Raw genomic sequence first — 15,687 nt, forward strand, 5'->3', positions numbered from 1 at the left:
GGACGAGTTCGGTTTGAGCAGCTTATCAGTCATCCCCGTGGAGAGGTTGAGGTGGCCATTGGGTGTGTACCAATCTGAGGCTCTGGAGAGAAGCCAGGCCTGGAGATAGACATTTGGAGGTGGCCAATTTATGGATGACATTTAAAGTCCTAGGAACTGAGAGTATTAGAGAAGAGAAGAGGTCTACGGACTGACCTTTAGACAGGTCCAACGAGCACAGGAAATAAAGGGGAGGACAATTCAGCAAGCTGCCAGCTCCCTTTTAAGATTTCCTGAAAGTGCCATCCAGCAGCTCAACAACTTCCACGTGCATGTCACGTGCGGTCGCGCGCAGTTAAACACACTGTCGTCCCGAATGATCGGGAATGAAGAGGAGGAGAAGATCTGTTGTATGGGGACCTAACAGTCCCCTCCCCTCACCAGTGGGACTCTGACACCCCTGTTCTGACCCCTTTGCCCACCTGTCCCTCACCCAAGTACAGCTGCCATGCTGTAGTAGGAGAGACAGGGGTCGGAAGAGGCAAAGGAGGAAAGCATTTCAAGACTGTCAAATCTCCCCAAAGAGAAGGCACTACGACAGAATATATCCAGTGCCTGGCCCATTGTGGGACCCCAATGAACAGCTGAGGAAGCAAGGAAAGAAGTAAGAAAGGAGGAGACAAAGAGGTGGGGAAGCAGGGAAACAGGGTCTAGACAATGATACATAATTTTTGTAGATTTTCTTGGCAGAAGAGCACAGGACCTGGAGTCGGGAGACTAGAATACATGTACCAGCTATAGGCTCATCATTTATACAACATTATACAACAATATTTCTAATACTGATTCTGCAATAAGGTGGGTACTCTGACGTATTACCAGTGGCATTGTGAATAGACACACCCAACCAGAGACGCAATGCATCAATATGAATCAAGAGTCCACAAAAATGCATATTTTAACCCATTTCTGGGTTTCTATTCTAACAAAACAGCTCCAAATATTCTCAAACCATCTGTATAAATATTGAAATAGCCTGGGTCTCCAATGACGTTGTAGGAGAATGAGGCATTAATTGTTTAACCACTGTCGCTCAGTCTCTATTACTAGCATCTGGACACAATTCCTAACTGAAACCAAGGCAGGGGAGTCTGGCTACTTTAGACTCTTCTGGTAGTCAGGGACTTCTGGTGGAGATAGAGGAAAATAGGAAAATAGCATGTAATAAGAAATGAAATTAGTCCTGCTGATCTTTTAGGGGAAAGTGAATAATCAGTTCTAATTTTAGTTTCCAGTGTGACATTGATAAGGAGAGCTGTGTAGTGAGAGGATGCTGGGAAATGGATATCTTCCCTAGAATAGGGGTGCTTTCAAATGATGCAATAGGCACTGGTAAGAACTCTGGGGGGGGGGGGTGACGCCATGAACAGAAAAGGCAGGCCAATGTGTATAACATACATTCTGATTATAACTGTGCAGAGATAGGTGATTTTTTTTTTTACCTTTGGAGACTTTTACAATGTTTTTTATTAAGCTATAATTTACATAAAGAAAAATTCACTTGTTTTAGTGTACAACTGTATGAGCTTTTTGACAAATGCATACAATCATGTAATCGCTACCACAATCAAGATATAGCACTGTTACCTCTCTCCATCGAGTTCCTTCATACACTGTAGTCGATTCTCTCCTTCTACTCCGGTCCCAGCCACAGGATACTCCGCTTTCTGTCCCTATAGTTTTGCTTTCTCCAGAACATCATACAAATGGGATTATACAGGATCTAGCCCTTTGAATCTGGCATTTCTCACTTAGCATAATGCACTGAAATTCACCATTTGTTGTATGTTTGTTTCTTTTATTTTTGTGTATCATCCCATTGTGTGGTGGGACTATAATTTGTCTATCCATTCACTAGTTAAAACACTTGAGTTTTGAGATTTGGCAGTAAATAAACAATAAATGTTGATATGCAAGTATTATATTTGGTAAGCACGTGTTTAACTATAAAAAAACTTCCAGACTGTTTTTCAAAGAAGCTATACCATTTTGCATGGTCACCAACAATGGATGAGAGTTTCAGCTGCTCCAAATTCTCACCAACACTAAATATTGTCATGTTGTTGTTGTTGTTTATAGTCATTCTTAAAGCTGTGTCATGGTATCTTATTCAATTTTAATTTGTATTTTCTTAATGATTAATGGGGTTGAGCATCTTTTCATGTGCTTATATGTCATCTGTATATCTTCTTTGGTGAAATGCCTACTCTAATCTTTTCCCCATTGTGGGGTGGGGATTGCTTTCCTTCTTATTGTTGAATGTTGAGAATTCTCCATATATTCTATGTACTATACCTCTATCAGATATGGAATTTGTCATTGTTTTGGCCAAGTCTGTAGTTTGTCTTTTCCTTCAACATTTCTATTCTAAAAACTGAAAAGGAAAACTCAACACTCTACAGCTCAGCCCTAATTCCAGTTCTTTAGAATGAGCACTCAGCCTTAACAAGTTAGACCACCCTCCTCCCCATGGACATTCTGGGATAATGTCAAGTCTTTCCCTTAAATCAGTGGCACTTTGAAATAATCATGACTCTCCTACTCTCACCCTTCAAGAGCAAAGTTTTCTGGAGCTTCTGAGGCTCTAGCGTCCATAAGGATTAGAGTTTCTTCTGCCTGGGTGTCTTGGGAGCCTCTTGGTCTCCTCTTTGACTCCCAGGCACAGGGCAATCCCTGGTATTAACTTAGGGAACCACCACCCTGAATTTTCCTTATTCATTCCCTTGCCTTTCTTTCTTTAATTGCTGATGTATGTATCCCTTTAAATACACTGTGCCACTTTTGAGCGACTTATGCATGGGACACAGGCTTACTGCAGGAGTAAGAAAGACCTAATTGCAAGACTACAGAATGCTTCTACTCCCCTAACAGCTCACCACCTCAATAATGCTCCTAAGTAAATAGAACAGTACTACTAAAAACTGAACATTCTTAGACTTTATTTAAGAAGTCTTTAAGGAAACCCAAAGACAATAGAGGAGACAGAAACATCAGAAGAAATTTTAGCCTCCAACACCTACAACCACAGCAAATAGTAAACACAACCTAATCCCTAGCCAGATAAACATAAAACATCAAACTAACGGCCTATTGACCTCAGTTCCTTTTACACAATACAACTTGTCTGACTTTCAGTAAGAAATTGTAAGGCATACCAAAAGACAATTTATAGTTTGAAGAGACAGAGCAAGCAACAAAACCAGACTCAGATACAGCAGGGATATTGGAATGATAACACGAGGAATGTAAAACAATTATGGCTAGGGACATCTGGCTGGCTCAGTTGGTTAAGCACCCAACTCTTGATATCAGCTCAGGTCTTGATCTCAGGGTCATGAGTTCAAGTCCCAAGCTGGGCTCCATGCATGGAGCCTATTTACACACACACACACACACACACACACACACACACACACACACACACACACAATTATGGCTAATATGCTAAGGGCTCTAATGGAAAAAGTAGACAACATTCAAGAATGGATGGTAATGTAAGCAGAGAGATAGACATTATCAGAAAGAATCCAAAGGAAATGCTAGAAATCAAAAACACTAGAAAAACAAAGAGAAATATGCTAGAGATGAAGAATGTCATTCATTGATAGGCTCATCAAGAGACTGGACACAGGTGAAGACATAATCAGTGAGTTTGAAGAAATGTAACAGAAACTTCCAAATTGAAATGTAACATGTAAAAAAAAAATGTAAAAGACTAAGCAGAATAAGCAAGAACTTGGAGACGATTAGAAAAGTTGTAGCATATGTGTAATGGGAATACCAAAAGGAAGAGAAAGAAAAGGACAGAAAAACATTTGAAGCAAAAATGACTCAGAATTTTCAAAATTAATGATAAACACTGGATTACAGAACCAGGTAGCTTGAGAAATACTAAGGATAATATAAAAAACTCGAGACCTTGGCATATCACATTCAAACTGCAGAAAGTCAAAGACAAAGAGAAAATCTTGAGAGAAGCTGGGGCGGGGGGGGGGGGGGGCAGCAATCTCACTTACCCAGAAGCACAGATAAGAATTACACGAGAATTCTCTTCAGAAACCGTGCTAGCAAAAATGGAATGGAGTGAAATATTTAAAGTTTTGAAAGAAAAAAAAACCAGTAATGTAAAATTCTATATCCAGTGCAATTAGTCATCAAAAGTGAAGAAGAAATAAGAAACCTTCTCAGACAAAAAAAAAAAAAAATTGAGAGAATCTGTCACCAGTAGACCTGCCTTATAAGAAATTCTTTAAAGAAATTCTACATAAAGAAGAAAGATGATATTGGTCAAAAACTCAGATCTATATAAAAGAAAGGAAGAGTGTTAAAGAGGAATAAATGAAATAATATAAGATCTTTAACTTTTCTTATTCTTAATTGATAATGGATAACAGGTCATTCAAAACAATAACAGCAATAATGAACTCAGTGATTAAAGCTCACAGATAACAGAAATGAATAGAGCAATATTATAAGTTATGAAAGGGAGGAATTGGGAACACTTTTGTAAAGTATTTACACTATCTGTGAAGTGGTATAGTGTTATTTGAAAAGAAGACTTGGATTAATGTTGTAAATGTATATTGCAAACTCAAGGGTAACCACCAAAAGGGGTTCGTAAAAATAAGTATAATTGATATGCTAAAAGAAGAGAAAACATGAAATCTATACAATGTTTGATTAAAACCAGAGAAGGAGAAAAAAGTAGAAGGCAGAACAAGGAAGAGGAGAAGGAGGAAGAATGAAAGAGGAGGGGAGGAGGAGGAGGAGGAGGAGGAGCAATGAACAAGGGCAATGAATAAAAAACAGTAACAAATATGGTACATATTAATCCAACTATATAAACAATTATTTAAAACACCCCTGGTCAAAATATACCAATTAAAATCAGACACTCTGAGTACATTTTCAAAATGCCCAAATACATTTTTTTCTACAGAAACCTACTGTAAGTATAAAAAACATAGACTAAATGGAAAGGTATGGAAAATATATACCATACTAACACTAATCAAAAGAAAGTGGGAGTGACTTTATTAATTTCAGACTAAGCAGACTTCAGAACAAGGAAAGTTATCAGTATAAAGAGAGTCATTGCATAAAGCGGTCGATTATTCAAGAAAACAAAATAATCCTTATTGTGTATATGCCTAAAAACAGAGCATCAAAATACGTGGGGCAAAAACTGATAGAAATATACAGGGAAATATATGAATCAACTATTATAATTGACTCCCTTTTATTGGTAACAGATAGATTATTTGGCAGGAAGAAAATCAGTAGGGTATAACTGAACAACACCATCAATCAATTGATTTAATTGAAATCTGTAGAGTATTTCATCCAGCAACAGTGAACTATATGCTTCTCAAGTTCACATGGAACATTTACCAAAATAGACCATATTCTGGACCAAAACACACATCTTAAAGAATTTGAAAGAACATAAATCATACAGGATATTCTCTCAGAGCACAATGAAGTTAAACTAGAAATCAGTAACAGAAGGATAGCTGGAAAATCCCCAAACTTACAGGTTACAACATACTTCTAAATATATATGGGTCAAAGATGATGTAACAGAAACTTCCAAATTGAAATGTAACATGTTTCAATTTCAAAATATTTTAAACTGAATGAAAATGAAAACATAACATATCAAAAATTGTGGTTTGCAGCAAAAGCAGTCTTTAGAGGTAAATTTGTAGCATTGAAAACATATATTAGAAAAAAAAAAGAAAGATTTAAAATCAATAATCTAAGCTTCCACCAGAGGAAACTAAACAGAAAAGAGAGAGCAATTTAAATCCAAAAAAAGAAGAAAAAATTAACAAAAGTTAAAGCAGAAATCAGTAAATTTGGAACAGGAAATTAATAGATAAAATCAACTAAACCAAAGGCTGTTTCTTTGAAAGGATCAATAAAATTGATGTTTCTAGCTAGGTTAGCAAACAACGAACAAAAAGTGCAAAGACACAAATTACTGTCAGAAGTGAAAGGTGACCATCACTACTGATCCCACTGATATTAAAAGAATTATTAAGGAATATTATGAACAACTCTTTGCCCACAAATTCAATAACCTGGATGAAATAAACCAATTTCCTGAAAGACACAATCTGCCAAAACTCACACAAGGAGTAACAGATCATCTGAATAGGTCTATATCTACATAAGAAATTGAATTAATAATCAAAAGCCTTCAAAACCAGAAAATACCAGATACAAATGAGATCATGAGTGAATTCTACCAAATCTTTAAGGAAGTAATTACACCAATTCTCCACAATTTCTTCAAGAAAATAGAAGCAGAGGGAATACTTCCTAACTTATTCTATGAGATTAGCATTACTCTAATGCCAAAACAAGACAAAGATATTATATACAAAGAAAGGAAAACTAAAGACCGATATCTGTTAAAAACATAAAAAAATGGCCAACAAAAAGTTTTCAAATCAAATCCAACAATGTATAAAAAGAATTATATATCATGACCAAATGGGTTTTATTTCAGGTATGTGAGGTTGGTTTAATGTTCAAAATTCAGGGCAATCCATCCAATACAATGTAATCCATCACAACAACAGGCTAAAAAAGAAAAATCATGGATCATATCAATAAATGCAGACAATATTTAACACTGCTCATGATTTTTAAAAAAGGAAAACAAAAACAAAAAACTCTGCAAAGTAGGAATAGAGCAGAATTTGATAAAGAATGTCTACCAAAAATAATCTACAGCTAACATGATATGGTGAGAAACTAAATGCTTTCTAACTAAGATCTGGAATAAGTCAAGATGTTCACTCTCACCCCTGCTATTAAACATCATACTGGAAGTTCTAGCTAATGCAATAAGACAAGAAAGGGAAATAAGAGGTATATACATTAGGAAGAAAGAAATAAACTTGTCTTTCTTTACTGATTAAATGATTGTCCATATAGAAAAACCCAAAAAAGTCAACAACAAAAAACTGAAACTTTAATCAGTTTTCATATTACCAAATTAATTTACAAGTCAATTGGTTTCCTATACACTAGCAAAGAACAATTACATTTTGAAACTTAAAACACAATAGCATTTAATTAATACCAAAAAAGAGCATAAGTCTAACAAGATATTATAATACACATATGAGGAAAACTACAAAACTCTAAAGAATGAAATTAAAGAACTAAATAAATGGGGAGATATTCCATGTTCATGGATAAGAAGACTTAATATTATCAAGATGTCAGTGCTTCCCAAATTAACCTATGGATTCAAAGCAGCCCCAATCAAAATCCAAGCAAATTATTTTGTGTATATCAACAAACTGATGGGTATTAAGGAGGGCACGTATTGCAAGGAGAGCTGGGTGTTATATGCAAGCAATGAGTTCTGGAAGCCTACATCAAAAACTAATGAAGTACTGTATGGTGACTAACATAACATAATAAAAAAATTTTAATTAAAAAAATAATAATAAAAATAAAAGTTATATAGAAAGGCAAAAGACCCAGAATACCCAACACAATATTGAAGAAGGACAAAATTGGAGGACTGACCATATCTGACTTTAAGACTTACTATAAAGCTCCTGTAACCAAGACAGTCTCATATTGGTGAAAGAGTAGACGAGTAGACAAACACATCAGTGGGATAGAATAGACAGCCCAGAAATAGACCCACACAAATATAGCCAACTGATCTTTGGCAGGAGCAAAGGCATTCCAATGGAGAAATGATAGTCTTTTCTTCAAATGGTGCTGAAATAACTAGACATTCATACAGAAAAATAAATATAGACACAGAACTAATACCTTTTACAAAAATTAACTCTAAAATGAATCATAACCTATATGTAAAATGCAAAAGTATAAAACTTCTAGAAGATAAAATAGGAGAAAATCTAGGAGACTGGGTTTGGTGATGACTTTTTGGATACAATACTGAAAGCATGATTCATGAAAGAAAGACTTGATAAGGTAGACTTCATTAATATTAAAAATTACTGCTGTGCAAATAACATTGTTAAGAGAATGAACAAGCAAGCCACAGATAAAGAAAATCTTTCCAAAACACTCATCTGATAAAGTACTGGTATCCAAAATATATAAAGAATTCTTAAAACTCAGCAGTAAGAAAACAAACAACCCAATTTATTTCTTTTTTGGAAGATTTTATTTATTTTAAAAAGAGAGAGAGCACACAAACAGGAGGAGGGAAAGGAAGGGAAAGGGGAAGGAAGAGAGAGACTCTCAAGCAGACTCCACGCTGAGCATGGAGCCCAATGCGGGGCTCGATCTCACAATCCTGAGATTATGACCTGAGCTGAAATCAGGAGTCGGACACTTAACCCACTGAGCCACCCAGGCACCGTAACAACCCAGTTTAAAAATAAGCAAAATACCTAAACAGACACCTCACTCAAGAAGATATACAGATGGTTCCTATGAGAAGATTCTCAACGTCATGTCATTAGGGAAATGCAAATTAAACGAGATACCACTACATACCTATTACAATGGTTAAAATCCAAAACCCTAACAACACAGAATACTCGAAGGGTGTGGAGCAACAGGAACTTCCATTCATTGCTGTTGGGTACAGCCACTTTGGAGCACAGTCTGGAGGCTTCTTACAAAACTAAACATGCCCTTACCATACTATACAGGAGTCGTGCTCCTTAGTATTTATCCAAAGGAGTTGAAAACTTATGTCCACAGAAAAACCTGGGCATGGATGTTCATATCAGCTTTATTCATAATTGCCAAAACTTGGAAGCCACCAAAAAGGTCCTTCAGCAGGTGAATGGATAAACGAATTGTGTTCTATCCATACAATGGATTATTATTCAGCAATAAAAAAACAAGAGCTATTTCTCCGGAAAGGAAGGGAGGGATCTTAAATGCACATTGCTAAGTGAAAGAAGCCACTCTTAAAACGCTACATACTGTATGGTTCCAACTATAAGACATTCTGGAAAAGGCAAAACTCTAGAGACAGTAAAAAGGTTGGTGGCTGTTCAGGGGAGGGAGAGACCAACGGCTAGAGCACAGACCATGTTTAAGGGAGAGGAACTATTGTGTATGACTCTGTAATAGCAGGTACGTGGAAACCCAAAACCAAAACTGCTCTAAAAAATAGTCTATTCATTTTTTAAAAAAATACAGAATGACCTATTTAAACAAACTCTTTTAAAAGAGAAACCCCTCTCAGGGTGCTTGGCTGGCTGAATCAAAGAAGAAGGAGACTGTTGGTGTCAGCATTGTGAGCTTTGAGCCCCGCGTTGGCTGTAGAGATTACTTAAATAAATAAAAACATTAAAAAGAGAAGGGGGGGACACCTGGGTGGCTCAGATGGTTAAGGGTCCACCTTCAGCTCAGGTCATGCTCTCCAGGTCCTGGGATTGAGCCCCATGTCGGACTCCCGGCTCAGGGGGGAGTCAGCTTCTCCCTCTGCTTCCTCCCTCTACTCATGCTCTCTCTCTCTCTGTCTCTCTCTCTCTCTCAAACGAATAAAAAAAATCTTTAAAAAAGAGAGAGAAACCACTCTCTAGCTTCATTTAGCCATAAAGACCTCAAATAGCATCTAATTCATCACCTTCGTTTTATCAATAAAATGAGCAGATATTTTTATGAATAAGTACATTGTTTTACCCTGTAATTCACAATTGGTCAGAGGCAGAGCTAGGACCAGAATCCAACTTTTCTGGCTCTTAGCCCAATTATTTTCTTCTTGAAACATTGGAAATTGCACATTTGATGTTTGCATCGTTTTTTAAGATCTACACCCACACTTGGGGTTCCAAGTTGCAAGAAATAGTGACTGACTCCACAGGTTCAGCCTCCCTCGCTTCTCTTCACTCCAACAGCCACTGAGTGCTGTTTGCACGCTGGGAGCGCGGGTCTGGACCACTCAGCCAGAGGCCCTCCCTGTACCAAGTATGGCAACATTTACCAAATACACTGCTGTCAGTGTCCACCACTGCAGGCCAAAGCCAGGGTCCCAGCTGGTTTGTGAGGCTACGTGGAACAGGATTTGTCAAACAAAAAAACAGAAATAACTCCTGACATGTTCAAGGAGCTCCCAAGATGAATTCAGAGAAGTCATGGAGAGGGCCCGGGGCCAGGGCAGAAGACACTCCATTTCTAATCTTGGCTCAGCCACTGTTTAGCTGCTCTGGGCTTTGACGTCAAAATATAATTGAAGGATTCCATATGTGTTCACTGAAGAGCCATGTTCCTCTCTGTGGGAAGTCATCTTCTTCAACCAATGTGCTGGACATGAAGCAGAGAGGTAACCGTAGGAAAAGTTAGACCTGGGCATGTTGCCTTCCAAATGAGGTTGAAGATTCATTCAAGTATCCGTTCTTCTGTTGACTAAATATTTCTAGAGAGCTGGGAATATACATTCTGAACCCATGAGACATTCTAAATAGTTCTCAGACACAAATAATCTAGATTAAAAATCCTTGGTAATCATCCACAGTGCTAGTCAAAAAGCAGGTTGTTGAAGGCTGGACTCCACAGCGAGCAGACGCTGAGTGGGTGTTCGGCATGTGGGATGTGTTTGAAGGAGTGCCCCTGGTGTCAGCACGATGGCTGAGAGGGGAGGAAGCAGGAGTGGGCAGAGGGAACATCAGACTCGGATTTGAGCCCAAGAACAGGCTCAGCCAACCGCACAGGGAACCCTGAAGCTAAAGTGACCCTTCAGATCCATCCCATCCCCTGTCCTGGCAAAACTCATCGGTCACTGTACGTAGGCTGCCCAGGGAAGGGGCTCGATTTTTGTGAGGTGTCTCTCCGCAGCTGAAATGGACAGTTGAAGGTGGCTTCTGTGGCCTGCCCAGCATCTGGAGGACAGACCCATCATGGAAGGAGGTCTGGGCGCACATCTTCGAGCCTGCCATACGGGCACTCACTCAATATATGCTGAAGGAATGACGACTACTTTGAAAATCTTATTATTTTAACTAAAACTTCCATTGTCCAGAGTAGTTCAAAAAATGTAGTCTCCTGGCTACAACAGAAGTCCTTTCCTAAATCCAAGAGATTTCTTTAACCTTCCTTATGAGGAGGGCCTATCAGGGTTTGTAAAGTCTCCCAACTAGATCCATACTTCTCTCCTTCTGTGCTTTTCGCCTAGAGACCAGCAAGCCAACCTGTTCCATCCACTGTGTTATGCAGCCTGCTGCTAAAGTTAAACATCCTCTCTGCTTCTGACTTATTGACCATGAGCACTGTCCCCCGTGGTCATCTGGCAACATCTAGTTGATCTCTAGGTCTTTTTTTTTTTTTTTAAGATTTATTAATTTGTTTATTTGAGAGAGAGTGTGTATGCACGAGCAGGTGGGGGGCAGAGGGAGAAGGACAGAGGGGGAGGGACAAACAGACTCCCAACTGAGCCACAGCCAACGGCGGGAGGGGGAGTGGGGGGGTCCCAGGACGCCGAGATCATGACCCAAGCTGAAACCAGACGCTTCACCAACTGAGCCACTCAGGTGTCCCTGATCTCTAGGTCTTACCTGCTTGATCTCCAAGCCAAAACCACCGTCAAGTCCATCCTCTGGGTTCCCAGGGGGATTCCAAAAGAGGAAGGAGTGTGAACCTGGCAACTGCAGTCGGAAACTGTTGGTCCCCAGGCCCCTGCACCTCCATTCCTCTCCTGGCAGGTAATTCAAGACTGCAGGGGATCAGGAGAACTCTCTGGAAGATTCTGGATGTTTGCTTGAATAAAGCAGCTTTTGAAGGGGGTGTGGGGTTTATAGACCCAGTGATGGGGTTGGGGCCTTCCAAGCAGAAGCAGAGCATGAGCAAAGTTGGGAGAACAGAAAACATGGGGCAGGTTAGGGGAGGCCAGCAGTTCGGCTTGGTCAAGGCATGTGTAGGGTGGAGAATGTTTACGGAAAGAGGATTTTGAATGCCATGCTGAGAACATTTCTTCTGGAGGCAGTAGCACACGTATGCCAGATAGCTGACCAGAGTAAAGAGTAAGCCCCTTTGTCATGCACCCCCACAAATGGCCAGTTGCCCAGGGAGCTCTTGGCAATGAAACCCAAGGGCAGCAAAAGTGAGGACTCCGTGTGGCAAAATGAGGGCAAAGGATCGACAAGAAGACAAGCAGGGTTTTCTAAGCAGAATTATCAGTAGCGGAACAGATCAATACAAAGCCACAAAGCCAGCTCTGAAGTCTAGACAAGCCTCTCCTCCTTCTGCTGGCCTCTATTTATATCTCTACCCCAGGAGGACTGTCTACTCTCTAATACCTCTGTGATGACACGAGCCTCCTGATCTGGGACTCCATCCAAAAAGCCTGTGGCAGCATGGCTCCGCCTTAGCCGGCTGGGGCCGCTGCCACCAAGACCTCTTCCCCAGGGCACATCCATCACGGCCGCCCTGCATGGCAGCATTTCCGTAATGGTCTCTGATCACCTCTTCCGTAGCTGGAAAGCATGTACCGAGCTGCTCTCTAGACACAGGGAGAGCCGTGTGCCCTGTGAATGTACTCCCAGTTGCACCTTAGGATGCTTTGCTCCCATTTCTAGCCTGCGATTTGGGGAGCTAATGCTTGACAGAAGCTCTCTTCCCCACGCCCCTCTGGGCAGCCCCTCAGCCAGCTGAGAGCCGGTCCCAGCCCCAGCCCCAGAACCCGCTCCGCGCTTTCTGCCTCCTCACTGGCCCATTCTGCAGGACCTCCGTCCTGCTCTCCTCCAACCCAGGGGTAGACTAGCAACTCAGAGCACATGTCCGGACTTTACAGAGACCTGCCTGGAGCCCAATCATGAGCGCCACGGCTGGACCTGGGCAAGGACCAGGGTGGAAGCGCAGCTCTCTCGTCTTGGCCGGCAGGAGGGTGGGATGGCGGTGGGTTCAAACGCCCTGGACGCCCCCTGTTGATAACCATCTATATCCTGCTCAGGGGCAGGGGGAGGGGCAGAGCCAGGGGTTTGGAAGGCCTACGGCTAATACAGTTTGAGAGTCTACTTCAAGAAAAAGAATACACAAAGATCACAAACCCGTATGACCTCACGCACGCACTGCTAGGCTCCCTCCCAAGCCAGCCACCTGGCCCTGTAGTGCTGGGTCCCGACCAGTGAGGTGGCCTGGGCGGGGGTCCAGGCAAGGGAGGAGGCAGAGTCGGTCTTCATCATTGCTCCCAGCGCCCACTCGCTCACTCATGCCTTTGCTCCTCGCACCCCACAGAGCCAGGCTGTGCCTCTCTCCCATACCGTGGTGCACACAGTGCCTGCAGAGAAGTGGACCCCAGGTGTGCCCTCGGGGCAGCTCGCACAACAGGACACTTGGAGTCCGGCCTGGATCTCTGCCCCAACTCAGCCCCAACTCCGTCCCGACCAGAGGCAAGCTCAGCCGTACCTGGTACCCTCCTCCTTTAGGCACTGTCCTTCCCCCGCCTGGAATGCCCCCCATGCCCACTGGCGAACTCTTCCAACACTGGGGCTGAGCCCTTCTTCTTCTAGAAGGCTTTTTCTGACCTGCCTAAGCAGTTCCCACCTTGATTTCTGTGTGTTCTGTGCATGTCCCTTATCCTGCCTCCTGGTCACATCCAAAAGTCCCTTGGTGAGGGGCACCTGGGTGGCTCAGTCGGTGAAGCATCTGCCTTTGGCTCAGGTCATGATCCCAGGGTCCTAGGATTGAGTCCCCCATCAGGCTCCCCGCTCAGATAGGAGCCTACTTCTCTCTCTGCCCCTCCCCCTAGCTCATGCAAGTGCTTTCTCTCTCTCACTTTCTCTCTCTCAAATAAATAAATAAAATCTTTTTAAAAAAATCCCTTGTTGAGCATTTACTATGTCAGACACTTCTAAGGCTTTGTACAACATCCCACACGTCCTGGAACTGAATGGGGGCAGGGGCTCTATGTACACTTCCTGCCTGTGGAAATTGGGCTGGGACTGGGCTGGGACTGAGGGGCAGCAGAGAACTGGGGAGGGCAGGGGAGGGCAGGGCAGGGCTGGGGCGGTGGGTGGGAGCCAACATATTCTTGGCCCTTCTCACTGCTTCATATGACCTGTCCTTCGGCTGATGTGTTCCTACGGAGCATGAGCTCCTTTCAGGCAGGGACTATCTCTCACAACTCGTTATGTATACTCTTTACTAAACAACACAGGCCTTGTGCACAGCGGTCGGTAAATAAATACCTTGGCATGTCAGTTGTCATGATTCAAAGTGGGGGGCATCAGATTGAGAATTCACCTCGCCCATCTCCTCGCCTTCAAGCAGCCACACAAAGATGATTCACTTCGGCCTTCAACGAAGACGCCCCGTCATTCATCAGAGCTCCATCCCCCACGCGGTAGTCACCCACAGACCTTCCTGAATGAATGATCAATGCAGCCCAGCGTGCTGCAACCTTCTGTTTCTAAATCAAGCATCGGGCGTCAGGTTCTAACTTGCCGGTAACTATGGCACAGGTAACCCTTGATTCTAATGAACACACGCCACTCTGCAACCATTCCATCCAGAAACCACAAGCAGAAAATGAAAGTACCTGGAATTGAATATTGAAGGAAATGTACGTGCATTTTGTAAAATGTGCTTTCCGAGAGATTACGCTTTTAAATGAAAATAAAATAATGGGGTGAGTTTCGGTATGGGTTCCATTGCTTATTGGAAACTTCATATCGGGCAAATTGATGAACTACTGCTCGGTTAACTGTTGGGTTCAGTTCACTCGGTAACAATTAGAGCGCTACATACCCCTTCTTTATAAATCTTTGCTTTGTCCTCCCAGGGGTAGTTAAGATGTCCTCCTGCTAAGTTCCGTAACACTACGTATCTTTCTTGTATCTCCCTGTCTTTCTCCTTAGATTTATTCAGCAAATGCGCAGTGAACACCTGTTCCCTCTTGACCCTGTTCTGGGTGCTGGCCAAACCTCAGGGAATGGGTTGGGTGATGCCTGCTCTCCTGGAACTTACATTCCAGGTAGGGAGACACGCAGGAGACGGACGCAAGCATCTGTTTCCTCCGCCTCAGGGGACTGCAAGCTCCTTGAGGGTGGGAGCCACTTCTGAAGAACCCAAAAAGAACCAAACAATAGAAAAGTCTTTGAAAAGTCCTACTGTACAGATTGCTTTCCTGGTGAAATCTGCAAGTTCCGACGGGTAAGGAGATCTTGAGCCCACTTCACATTACTCACCCCAGGACTCAGACTTCACAGGCACCAGGCAGCCAGGCTTTTCCCAGCACTTAAGCCGCTCCCCTTGCTCTCAGAGGGGAGCATCAAAGGTTGAGATAAGGGGTCAGAGAGGAAGGAGTTCTGGAATGTAAAAGTAATTTGGTTCCTTGACCTATTCTTACCTAAAATCTTCCTGTGATACACGTGAAAATAATTAAGGCTTGGGGTGAATATCAACGAGCTTAAATGTGCCAAAGGTTGGTTACCTCCTCTCTTAGGCACCTAGAATAAGATGGGCCCTCCCTTCACCCCCCTCCCATCTTTGTCAGTTTCCACTCTTGAAGTTATTCACCAATAATGGAGCTGGTCCCAGTCAGCTTTGTGCAAGTCTGGGAGGGTGACCCCAAGACCGATGACTACTCACAGCCCCATGATTAAGATGGGGAGCCAAATACAGGGGCAGAATCGGGCTTTGCTTCCTAAATATTTGCCCCTTTATATTTTGTCGGGGGTCTTTCAGCCCCAAACC

Source organism: Ursus arctos, unplaced genomic scaffold, assembly GCF_023065955.2.
Source record: "Ursus arctos isolate Adak ecotype North America unplaced genomic scaffold, UrsArc2.0 scaffold_7, whole genome shotgun sequence".
NCBI classification, from domain to species: domain Eukaryota; kingdom Metazoa; phylum Chordata; class Mammalia; order Carnivora; family Ursidae; genus Ursus; species Ursus arctos.